This window comes from Ursus americanus, chromosome 4, assembly GCF_024610735.1.
Source record: "Ursus americanus isolate L20-20 chromosome 4, mUrsAme1.1.p, whole genome shotgun sequence".
Taxonomy (NCBI): Eukaryota; Metazoa; Chordata; class Mammalia; order Carnivora; family Ursidae; genus Ursus; species Ursus americanus.
The window spans coordinates 42,435,725-42,447,780 of record NC_142130.1 but is presented as its reverse complement, the minus strand read 5'-3'; the positions used below and the strand labels follow the sequence as shown (position 1 = coordinate 42,447,780).

The 12,056-nt window shown below is 41.3% G+C and overlaps 1 protein-coding gene across 40 annotated transcripts in view; it reads right to left on the bottom strand.

Annotated features, from left to right (window-relative positions):
• Positions 1–12,056, bottom strand: part of ZBTB20 (zinc finger and BTB domain containing 20) — a 771,855-nt gene that overhangs the window by 133,704 nt on the left and 626,095 nt on the right. The window contains exon 1 of one of the 40 annotated variants that reach the window (XM_045785138.2): positions 98–3,398. The exons of the other annotated variants lie outside the window; for them this stretch is intronic. The gene's annotated coding sequence lies outside the window, so the exon portion shown is untranslated. Of the gene's footprint in view, positions 1–97; positions 3,399–12,056 lie in introns of those variants that run through there. 40 annotated transcript variants of the gene reach the window in all.

The window sequence follows — 12,056 nt, the reverse complement described above, 5'->3', positions numbered from 1 at the left end:
AGCGAAATACATGCTCCCTCAGTCTCCTTAAAAAAAAAAAAAAGGCTTTTCCATCTCGGTTGCGACACAGTGATAAGGGGTAGCGAACATCTCATACCTGGTGTGAATGCTAATCAGTCAGGAGTTCTCCTTTTCCCAAGACAGGGAACTGTTTCCTTCCAAATTTATTAGAACCTCCTCCACTGCCTCTTTGAAAAACCTTCTTTGTCACCCTCTCCCAAGTCCCGATACTTCTTTAAAAAAAAAATGGCTTCGGAGCTCCTTCTATTCTTGATATTGATTCTCTCTCTCTCCCCCCACCCCTCCTCCTCTCTCCTGTCTGTGTCTCTTCTGAGTGGTCTATTGATAAGTCCCTGGAGGCACTGGGTCAGCCTGCCCGTAGGAAACCAGACACAATGCACAAATCTCCGAGTGCCATTCTGCCATCAGCAAGCAGACCACGTTTAGGAGAGAGAGAGAGGAAAAAAAAAACAGTAGAGCAAGAGACAGAGAGAGAGAGAGAGAGACCAACCGAAGGAGGGAGAGAGAGACTGAGAGAGGAAGAGAGAGGGGGGAGAGAGGGAGGGGGGGAGAGAGAGAGAGGAAGAGAGAGAGAGACACGGAAGGAGAGAGAGAGAGTGTGAGAAAAAGACTGATTGGAACAGGAGGGAGGGAGAGAGAGAAAGGGAGAGGGAGAGAGAGCGCGAGGGAGAGCGACACTGCCAGTCAGGTTAATCATCCCGACTGTAATTAGCTGTTCGGCTTAGACATAAAACAATTGAATTTGAATGATCTGTCAGCAGGCTCGGCTGAACCAAAGGGGAAAAGCGAATATTACAAAAAGACTGTTGGTGTGTTCTGATAAGCAATACTGCTCGTACTGACAAATCCTCAAAGGGGGAACTATTAAAACTTACAACTAAACAAAAAGTGCAAATACAAATGGCACTAGATAGAGGTCTTTAAAAAAATGGAGTTTTCCCCCAGTTTTATGAACGGTAGATATTTATGTTCAGGTGCCAACATATTAGGGTCTGCGTGTAATGTGTGAAAGTTTATTAACGATGGTCTAGGAGTGTAGCAGACAGATGCTGCAGAGAACAAGACAGGTACAGTCAGATGCCGAGTCTAGATCTTGGAGGGAGATGGATGCTGGAAGAAGAGGCACCGTGGCAAGAGATCAGCACAGACAAAGTCAGTGGGCAGACAGGCAGACAGATTTTAGGCACGGCACGATCTCTCGTCTAAAAAGGCAAAAGTTCTGATGCAATAATAGGTGCAAAACAATCCATCCATCCTCTCTCCCGGGAGCACTCTAAGGTACAGTTAAAATGGATTAATCTTTGTGACAAACAGAGCTGGCAAGGCAGACTATGGCAGACACTGAAGGCGATTTGCAGACCCAGAGAATACCAGAGCCGGAAAAAGCCACGGAGATCAATCTCCCCAACGCCCTCATTTAGCAGACGAGGAAACTGAGGCCCAGAGACTCAGGCTAATAAATCACAAAGGCAGTAGCAAAGTCGACACTGGAACCCAGGGCCCCAGAGGCCCACCAGGCTGGTGCTCTTTCTGTTCTACCAGCTAACCTCCAGCTTTCTTCACAGACCCTGGCCCAACAGGTATGGCTATCACCCTGTACCTGGAACAGGATTCCTTCCATCACTATAGTTCGTGCACAAACCTCCAGTTTTTAAGAGGTCTGAACAGCTACGTGGAAATATATTCTGGTCCATTTTGAATTTTAGGGATAGGGATTTAAGTCTTAATTCAGTCTCAGAGCAAAGCAGAAAAATACAGCATTGTAGAGGCCCTGTCTCAGCAACGTAGAGCTGGTCCTGCCACATTCCAAGCTAAAGAAGGCCAGTGGATCCGTCTACAAAGACCTCTCCTGGAGTTCGGGATTCGCTCTCTGTTTATCATCTGCTATACATCACCATGTAGGAAGATGTCGTTCTGTCCCACAACTCATTTTTAAAATATAGGCACACTGTGGGTGAAAGGGATTGAGGCTTTCAGCCTACAATGCCCTTCTATCTAAATCACTGATTATATTTGCTACCTGGGAGATGAGCTGTGGGCAACTTTTCCTGTATATTGCAATTGAAATGAGCTTCTAAAATAGGAAATTTGGGGAAACGGTATTATCTGCCCACATATCCAATGCTATCTTTTTTGGGGGGACATGTATGATCATATTTAGTCAGGATTTCCCTCTTGACAACAGATACTTGAAGGTACATTTTTTTTTAAAGGGGGGAAGAGGTGCTTATGAAGAGAGCAACGCCATCAGATATTACTAGAGAGATTAAGTCTCTTGTCCTGAAACAAGAATCATGGTGTATATAAAAGCGAAAACTCCCTCTCAGTCACACTTCAGTGACGATGTCGCTACTTAGGGTGGAACAAGAAAACTGAAAGAAATGTCAGGCACCTGGGAGCCCACTGGAGGGCCAGTAAACTGAGAGAAGCCATAGCCAGAGTCGTTTAGCTTATTTGCACATCAACTGCTTTAACAATGGCTGCTGTGACCTGTCTAAAACACATGGTCCACAGTCAGTCAATTTAGGGGGAGGAGGGACAACTGCTTTTGACATTGGTGGGTCCTCCTGCTCAAAGCACCCCATAGGCAAGAGCCAAGAGCAGAGCAGTGAGGCGCTCAGTAAAATTCGTGCTGGGTGAACTGGGTGAAAAAGGGAATGAGCTTTGGAGTGAAACAGACCTTTATAACATTGCAGAAGTCATGGCCACTCTCAGAACCTCAGTCTCCCTATCTGTAAAAGGGGATAATATTAATCCCATAAGGTTTTTTTTTGAGCATGACATGAGCTAACAGATGTAAAGTCCACGGATGATATTACATGGTAATTCCTATTGAGGCAGGCATAAAATGAGGGTGTAAATAAATAGAAGTGCATACTATGGATGTGTCGAGTGTGTCATATTCAAAGCATGTAGGTTCAGGACAGGAATACTCATAGCAAAGCAAGGATCTAATATACAGATTTCTATTAAAAGGGTTGGCAGCAGAGATTATCAAGTTTAGACTCCCAAAGTTCTAGAACTTAAACTTCAAAGATCATCTGAGGATTGTCTGATCTCTTTCTACCCAGACATCAGTGTATTTCCCAGCTCATAATAATAACCAACATATTACCGAGTACCCGATTTGTGTGAAGCACTCTGCTAGGTACTTTACATTTGTGTCCTACTCTGGTGTCACAGCAACCCAAAGAATTAGGCACTAGGAAGCCTCACTTTATAGAAAAGGAAACTGAGGAATAGAAGGGTCAGGTCACGTGCTCAAGAGCTCACAGCTAGTAAGTGTGGAGCTGGGGAGGAAATCCAGGCAATCTGACTCTGAAGCCTGTATCCTCAGCCACGATGCTGGGCGGGGATACGGTAGGTCTCACTCAGTAAATACGAGCTAGTGTATAGAATGAGCTAGTGTATAGAACACCAGTGTTTTGATTTCATTAAAAAATAAGTGGAAATCTGGGCACAATCACTGGAGAGAATCTAGTGCTCGGATTATACAGTCCGTACCTGTACCTCTTCGGCAGCTCACTTGAGGTGGCAGCCCTGCCTCGGGAGCCAGGGTGAGCCAGGTCCCTGTGTGGTGTTGAGAATGCATGAGGTGACGATTGCTGCCTATGACCACCCTGGGCATTTAAATATCTGACGGCATTTTCAGCACTTTGAGAGTAGTGTTAGCACACGGGTTATTAATTGGCTTAATTCCAGTTCGGATAATTACATCGTGTCTCTTTAATTTTTCCCCGACTATGCCATTCTTCATTTCCTGTCACAAATGTGCTCTTTAAAAAAGCATATGAACACACAAAAACATATAGTTATATTTGAGGTTTGCAGAGCAATAGAGCATGTTCTTTTTTTCCCTAAATGATTACTATATAGTGGTCATGTAATAAATGAATGAATGGGCAAAAGAACTGAAGTCATTGCAAAATAAAGATAACTAGTTGAAGCTAACATTTGAAATAAACAGATTTTTAAACCATTTCTTTGGTGACAGGATTCCAATCATATTTTTTTTTCTCATGGGCAGATATTTCAAGAGCTGATGACCTGTTCATGATAAGCTGATTTCCTTATACTATATAGTTTCTAGCATAAAAAAAAAAGCAATAAAAATGGATCTTTAAAGTACAAAGTAACACTAGGTTCTGAATGGTATAGTATACTGAACTCATGGGTTTTAGAATAGTCATTAATACAGTTATTAGACCCTGACTTCTTTGGCAGGTTTTTTTCTTCACCAAACATATTACTAGAATAATCTTCAAATTATAGAAGGAAAGGACAAAGGATCTCAACTTAATAAGCTTAGGAAAGTTTGACAGTCATAAACACACACAGCCCTTCTTTTTTTCCCAAAGAATTATTGGTCTTTGAAACACCGACTGTGTCTACATGAGACCGAAGAAAATCTCCTGCAGGCATGTATTTGAATCATGTGCACAAATACTTGAATGTACACGTGGTAGAGCAAGGCTTATTAGTCCTTTTCAGTGTACATTTGTATGAACAAGTCACCAAATATGGGGAGCGTAGAAAGTAAGAGACTAAAGGGTTAATTTATTTACTATGCATGAGAGTTTCTAGACCTTTGCTTCTTCGGCTTTTAGTTCAAAATTCCATGCATACTCTGCACATAATAATAAATGCCATAATTCAATGTATGCCATAATTTGATTTACTTTCAAGCACCTTTTCTGGTTCAGCTCTCAAAGCTTTCCTTCCTATAAACTTCCTCCAAATTATTCTTCGTGGCCCTCCGTAAATCATCATTTAAAGTGGGTGTTTGTGGGATGACTCTAATGCTGTAGATAGATTTCTATCAAACTAGCCCTATTTCCTTTTGAGAATCAGTGGTCACGTTCCATGCCCTTATCTGAGAAGAAGACAAATTTAAAAAAGTAAAATAAAACCCCAGCCCTTTGCCACCTCTTTGGCCCCTGTAATGATGACAGCAGTCACTCAGTGACTGTCCTCTGGTTTGTCATACATGCCCCGAGACCCACATCTCTGGAACAAGGTCTTTACACTCTGCTTGGCTTATTTAACGTATTGCCCAGGATCGCACCTGCCCATGGTGGTAGACGGTATCTCAGGAGAGCTGGCAGCAACCACTGTTCTCTCTTAGCTCTTTATGTGCAATTACAATGTATTCTTTCTGTGCTTCACGTGTCCAGTATGTACAAGACTGGTGATTTGGTGCTTAGACTAAAGTAATACTATTGGCTAAGGATATTTAAGAATTAACTAGCAAAAAGCACTTGCATTGGTGATTTTGCTAGCCTCGCTACGATTTTTACAGCAAGAAGTCCTCAGATAGCACATTCTAAATTCCAAATTTAAGTGAATTTTGAATTCAAAAGAAAAGTGAACAAGATTTATTTTGAATATTAGAGATGGTAAGCAAGCTCTTGCCTTTAAATTGAAATATCATCTAGAAACAGGTGGATAGATTTAAGAAAGCATAGAAGCTTAGACATAGGAAGTATTTAGGAGATTCTCTGGTTCTGTCAGTTTACAGAGAAGAGCTGAAATATTCTCCAGAGACATTTTGTCATACGAGCTTAAGGTCACACAACTTGGTGGAAGCAAAACTAGTACTAAAACGCAGTTCTTCTGTTTCCTGGTATCATGCCTTCTTCTTTGTTAAAGAACCTCTTCAATACTCATGCTGAGAAAGAAGTACCATATTCTTAATGCAGTCCGAGAAACACATCATGAAGGGATTATGGTAGGCTGAATAATGACCCCACAAAAAAATATCCATGTACTAAACCCCAGAAACTATGACTGTTACCTTATATGGCAAAGGGGTCTTGCAGATGCGGTTAAATTAAGGATACTTAGATGGGGAGATTATCCTGTATTATCTAGGTAGGCTCTAAATGTAATCACAGGGGTTAATATAAGAGAGGGGCAGGAGGATGAGAGCTACTTGTAGAAGATATGATGACGGAGACAAGAGGCTGGCATTACTTGTGGAAGGGGTCACGAGCCAAGGAGTACAGATGGCCTCCAGAAGCTAGAAAAGGCAAGCTTATTCTTTTTTATTTTTAAATATATATTTATATATTTTACATATAATATATATTTTAATATATATATTTAGCAGATGATAAATATATATTTATATTTATATATTTAGCAGATGATAAATATATATATTTATATATTTAGCAGATGTATTACCTTGTTGACTCAAACTGAGCCTGTGATATAAGGACTTCTCACCAGCCATCAGAAAAATATTGCCTAGGATAGGTCAAGAATGGGTTTCTCTCTCTCTTGCCATTAAGAACATCCTTCCAGGTTGACATGGAGAAATCCATCCAAAGGTTGTTGATTAATGGATCAGCTGTCTACAGATCCATCTAATCACATTTGTCCACGTCCAGTTTTATAGTGGCTCCTCATTGCTGGGTTGGCAATCATACCTTCAAGTTAATCTTTACAATAGTAGGTTCTAGTTAGAAGCAAACTGAAATGTTTTGCTGTTCAATTCTTTCTTTTTTTTTTTAACGATTTTATTTATTCATTCGACAGAGAGAGAGAGACAGCCAGCGGGAGAGGGAACACAAGCAGGGGGAGTGGGAGAGGAAGAAGCAGGCTCATAGCGGAGGAGTCTGATGTGGGGCTCGACCCCATAACGCCGGGATCACACCCTGAGCTGAAGGCAGAAGCTTAATGATTGAGCCACCCAGGCGCCCCTGCTGTTCAATTCTTAAGTGCCAGAAGATTTAAACTCATTCTATACAGTGAGGTACATTTTACCAGCTCCTCTCCCCCCATTTCTTCTGCTCTTTCCCAGTGGAGTCAGAAATGGAGAAAAGAATGAGGTGTGAGGCAGCATCATGCAAAATAAACTTCCTTCATGTAAGACTCTCTTGCCTTAATGTATCATTGCCTTTCAGTTACTGTATACACTCGGTAGAGCAGCACTCCTAAAACAGTGCTCCTTGGCAACATCAGCATTGCCTAGAAAATTGTTGGAAAAATAAATTCTTGGGCGAATCAGACACTCAGAAGTGGATATGTCAGTACCTATGTTTTAAAGATCTCTTTAGGTAATTTTAAAGCCTGGCTAAGAACCACTGTCATGGGGCAAATCTATGAGCCTTGGCAAGCCTGGTGAAAAACATGTGCTATGAGTGAGGTCACCTGCTCACCTGGGTATAACTGTGGCTCTGTCACCCGCGATGTGACCACAGATCATGTTCTTAGTCTGTTTATCTACTCATCTACAAAATGGGAATGATGATGTTGATAATAATAATAATAGCCCTCCTGTCCATGCATAAGGTTACTGTAAGACTTAATAAGATCAGGAATATGAAAACATGTTATAACTGCAGGACTATCATTATGGAAGAAACATTAATTTGGATCGTGAGTGTCCTGAGACCAAGATATTGGGGATATTGCCTTGCTTTTTTGCATTAGCTGGGCTCCGAAGTAATAATAGTAAAAATTCAAGAAGCTCAAGATGCTAGGTCTAATTCTGCAAGACAAAATGAAGGCTGGAAGTCTGCAGACTTGTAAAGGATGCGGTATTGAATGGAGGAACCACTGACGTTATTAGCTTCTGGAACTAAGTGCTGAATTTCTTGATTTGAAACTCCACCTTTCTATTCATCAGGTAGCAAAATTTAGTGACAGCTCTGAATTCTATATTGCCAATGAAGGCTTGTGGCTTCTGGGATTCAGAACCACACTTCTTTATCAATTCCCAGTGACATTCAGTTTTAGTAAAGTGGCCCAAGATCTCCATCATTTCCACACCATATTTTTAAATAAGTAAGACGCTCCAGGAAGCCAGCTCAAAGACAACTGACTTTATTCACAAAGTTTTCAACAGAAAAGACATAATTTCTGACAGGTGGGAAGGACTATCTAGATCAGAATTTAAACTTTTTTTTAGGGGTGCCTGGGTGGCTCAGGCAGTTAAGCATCTGCCTTTGGCTCAGGTCATGATCCTGGGGTTCTGGGATTGAGCCCCAGGTCAGGCTCTCTGCTCAGTGGAGAGCCTGCTTCTCCCTCTCCCTCTGCCACTACCCCTGCTTATGCTTTCTCTCTCTCTCTCTCTCTCTAATAAATAAAAATAAAATCTTAAAAAAAAGAGACTTCTTAAAGATATCGAATCCTAAGCTCTTAGGGGGCTGGAAAAAACTGACACAACTAGATCAGACACAACCATGATTTTTGTGGAAAATCACCAGGATTTTATCCATTCAGTAAGTATGAAAATTCTCAGAATTTACCAAGGACTCTGTATAAGGTGGGGGGAAAAAACTCACTTTATAGAAGACAGCTAACCATCTTTTTTCCTTCTCCCATGAAATCACAGCAGGTATGCCTTTTGGCCAGAGAGCTCCTCCATCCTCTGAAGATTTAAGTCTATAGGTTGCACTCTGGCAACTCCTGTGTACCTTGCAGGACAGTTGTGGTGAGGCAAAGACTCTGTCTGGGTTGCTGTCTCCTCCGAGCCAGTCAATGGGAGCATCAGAAGCAGCTGTACCTTTTAAGATCTCTGTGTCCTTTAGGAAGTCACTTGTCCTTTTAAACTTCATAGATTTTCTGTTTGTAAAATGTGGATAATACGTGCCTTGCCAATCTCACAGGTTGTTGAGATCACACACTGAGGATCACAAGAGATGATGTATCCAGAATGCTTTGTAAACTAAGGATCCCATTTGCTTGGCATTACTGATGTTATTATTATTTACTCTTCAGGTAGAGAAACGTTGGGCATGGTCGTTTGCATATTTCTAGATCATGCATACCTCCACGGTTTTCCCCCCCGAACTTACATGAATCTCTTTGTCAGGTTATAACTAAAGTGGTAACTAATGACGTTATTTCCTTTAAATCCCTGTATGATCTCTGGGTTGATTATGACCACTTATACATTAAATAGAAACTGCTGCAGAATTTATTATGATTGTGTTCTGGCCAACTCTACTTTGAACATATTCCGAGTGAGAACAAATTCAGTATTATAAAACTGAAGAAAGCATGGCATCCAAAGCTGGTATGGAGTAGTGAAAATCTCTTCAAAGGCCATTCCTTGGTCTCTTTAACATCAAACATCTACTTAGAAATATCTGTAGTTCAACCGGCATTCCTGAAGGAAAATTTGTAATAAAGCTACCAGGCGTTCAACATTTAAAAGGACGGGGACAGGGGGCGCCTGGGTAGCGCAGTCGTTAAGTGTCTGCCTTCGGCTCAGGGCATGATCCTGGCGGTCTGGGATCGAGCCCCACATCGGGCTCCTCCGCTGGGAGCCTGCTTCTTCCTCTCCCACTCCCCCTGCTGTGTTCCCTCTCTCGCTGGCTGTCTCTCTCTCTGTCACATAAATAAATAAAATCTTAAAAAAAAAAAAAAAGGACGGGGACATGTATTCTGCCACAAGGCAAATCTGAATTTCCAAATTGTCCAAATTTTGTTTAAACAAATCTGTCACTCAAGTTCGGATGAAGAGCTCATGGATTGTTGTTATTTTGGTGGCTATAGGGATAGATGCTACCCAATCAGTGAGTCCTTCCATTGGAACAGAAATCAACTGTGTGGTATATTTTAATATAAATTATAAATATAATTGTGCCAAAACCACGTGAATACCCTGAACTGTTACTGAAATCTTCAGTTGTTGTGTGCAATTCCACTTTTTCTGTCATGTATCCTTAACTAGACGATCAGCTGCCTGAGGATAAACCCTGCCTTCTACTTCTCTGAAGTTCCAACTGCCTCCAGTACCAGTGGTTTATACGTAGCATTTGCTTCCAACATATCTGCTGTTTAATTGGGTTCACTTATTGGTTTTCCTGGGGGCAATTAAGACACATAAAATGCCCGTAGATTTATCCATAGATAAATGCATCATTATCATTGAGGTAAAAGTTGTGATTCTTATTTTTTTTAATTATGCATTGGGCCACTTATTTTTCCCATGTGACACTTGACCTAATTATGTAAGCGAATAGAAAAACATGATTCTCTTTTACAGTGCTCACTTTCTGGGGTGCCTGGGTGGCTCAGTCGTTAATCGTCTGCCTTCGGCTCAGGGCGTGATCCTGGCGTTATGGGATCAAGTCCCACATCAGGCTCCTCCGCTATGAGTCTGCTTCTTCCTCTCCCACTCCCCCTGCCTATGTTCCCTCTCTCTGTCTCTCTCTCTGTCAAATAAATAAATAAATAAATAAAATCTTTAAAAAAAAATAAAATAAAGTGCTCATTTTCTGTGCGACGGTTTTAGGAATTCAGCTAATATGTCAAGGAGAGTCATTTGGGGGATGCCTGGGTGGCTCAGTCGGTTAAGCATCTGCCTTTGGCTCAGGTCATGATCCCAGAGTCATGGGATCAAGTCCTGCATTTGGCTTCTTGCTCAGTGGGGAGCCTGCTTCTCCCTCTGCCTGCTGCTCCCCCTGCTTGGGCTCTCTCTTTTTCTCTGACAAATAAATAAAAAAATCTTAAAAAAAAAAAAAAAAGGAGAGTCATTTGGTACAACGCTGGTGATGGTGAGGCTCTAAGTACCACAGTTTTGATGGAAAATTTTTTAAATAAAAGCAAGCTACCCATTAACTTACGCAAACATAAATATGCGCTCTCCCACAAACACACACTTGCACATCCTTAAACTTAAAATAATGCAAAGAAAAGATATATTCTTTTGTTGTAGTGGAATACAAATGATGAAGACTAATAAAGGAATAAATAAAGCACCGGGTAACCAAATCAATGTCGGCTCAATTCTGGTCAAGGAGGTGAAGTGAGGTTTCCCTTTGAGTCAGAGAATGTAGTGGATAAAAAGGACGTGAATAGCTGGGGGGATTTCCTGAGGCCATCGCAGACCAGCTCACACACTGTTAAGAGGCTCATTTTCATGAGACTTTTGGTTGCATTTGTAACACTTGCTCTAGGTCCCCCAGAGCATTAAGTGCCACATCACAGCACTACAAGAACAGGACTAAATGTGAGAAGGTACATTATAAGGTTCTTTTTCTTTCAGATCCAAATATCCAGGAGTTTGTAGGTATTTTCATGACCGTTTTTTTCTCCTTTGTTTTTCCTTCTCCCCAACCCCCCTCTGACCCCCACACACTCCTTTCAAGCAGGACTGCATGGAAGGGACTTTTTGTTTTTCAGTGAAAATCTAAATTCTTGTACTTTTAAAAAATGACCAACTGTAAAACCCGTGGACTAGTACAGTTAATTATTTCCACAGGTAGAACATACTTTATTAAAACAAACAAACAAACCTGGTTGGACTGCTAAATTTGTTCTAGGTTAAGGATTTAGCCACAATTTGGTTCTCTATTAGGCTTGGTGCATATTAATTGGTACATATTTTAACATTTCACTACTGCATTAAATTATTAATAATTTGAAATTATTAGCTAGTACTGCCACCGTTTCCCCAAAGCAACGCTACCCATTTCTTCTAAGCTTGGTCCAAAGCACGAAGTCTGGAATCTGATTTGTCAAGGAAATAAATGTGAAATTCAGAAAAAGGATAGGAATCACCAAAAGAATGAGATTCAATCTCAAAATGATTAGGGAGAACAAAAGCTCACTTAATCCTCAAAGTGAATGTAAAAGATAGGCGTTCAGATTTTGTAGATGAAAAATCTGAGGCTCAGAGACGTTAAGTAACTTCCTTAATGTGCACAGTTCAGAGGTGGCAGAGTTGTGTGTCAAACCCTCATCTGTCTGACAAAGCCTGTTCTCCCTCTTTTTTTTTTTTTTAAGATTTTATTTATTTATTTAAAGAGAGAGAGAGCAGGGGTAAGAACTGTATATTTCCACTGGAGCAGCAGGTAGAGGGAGCAGCAGGCAGAGGGAGAAGCAGGCTCCCCACTGAGTAAGGAGCCAGATGTGGGACTCAATCCCAGGACCCTGGGATCATGACCTGAGCCAAAGGCAGACCCTTAACCAACTGAGCCACCCAGGTGTCCCTGTTCTCCTTTCTTTTAAATGTTCCATTCCCAGATACTTAAGGTCTCTGGCTATTTAGGAGTTTCTTTGGCATCTGCCATTGGGTA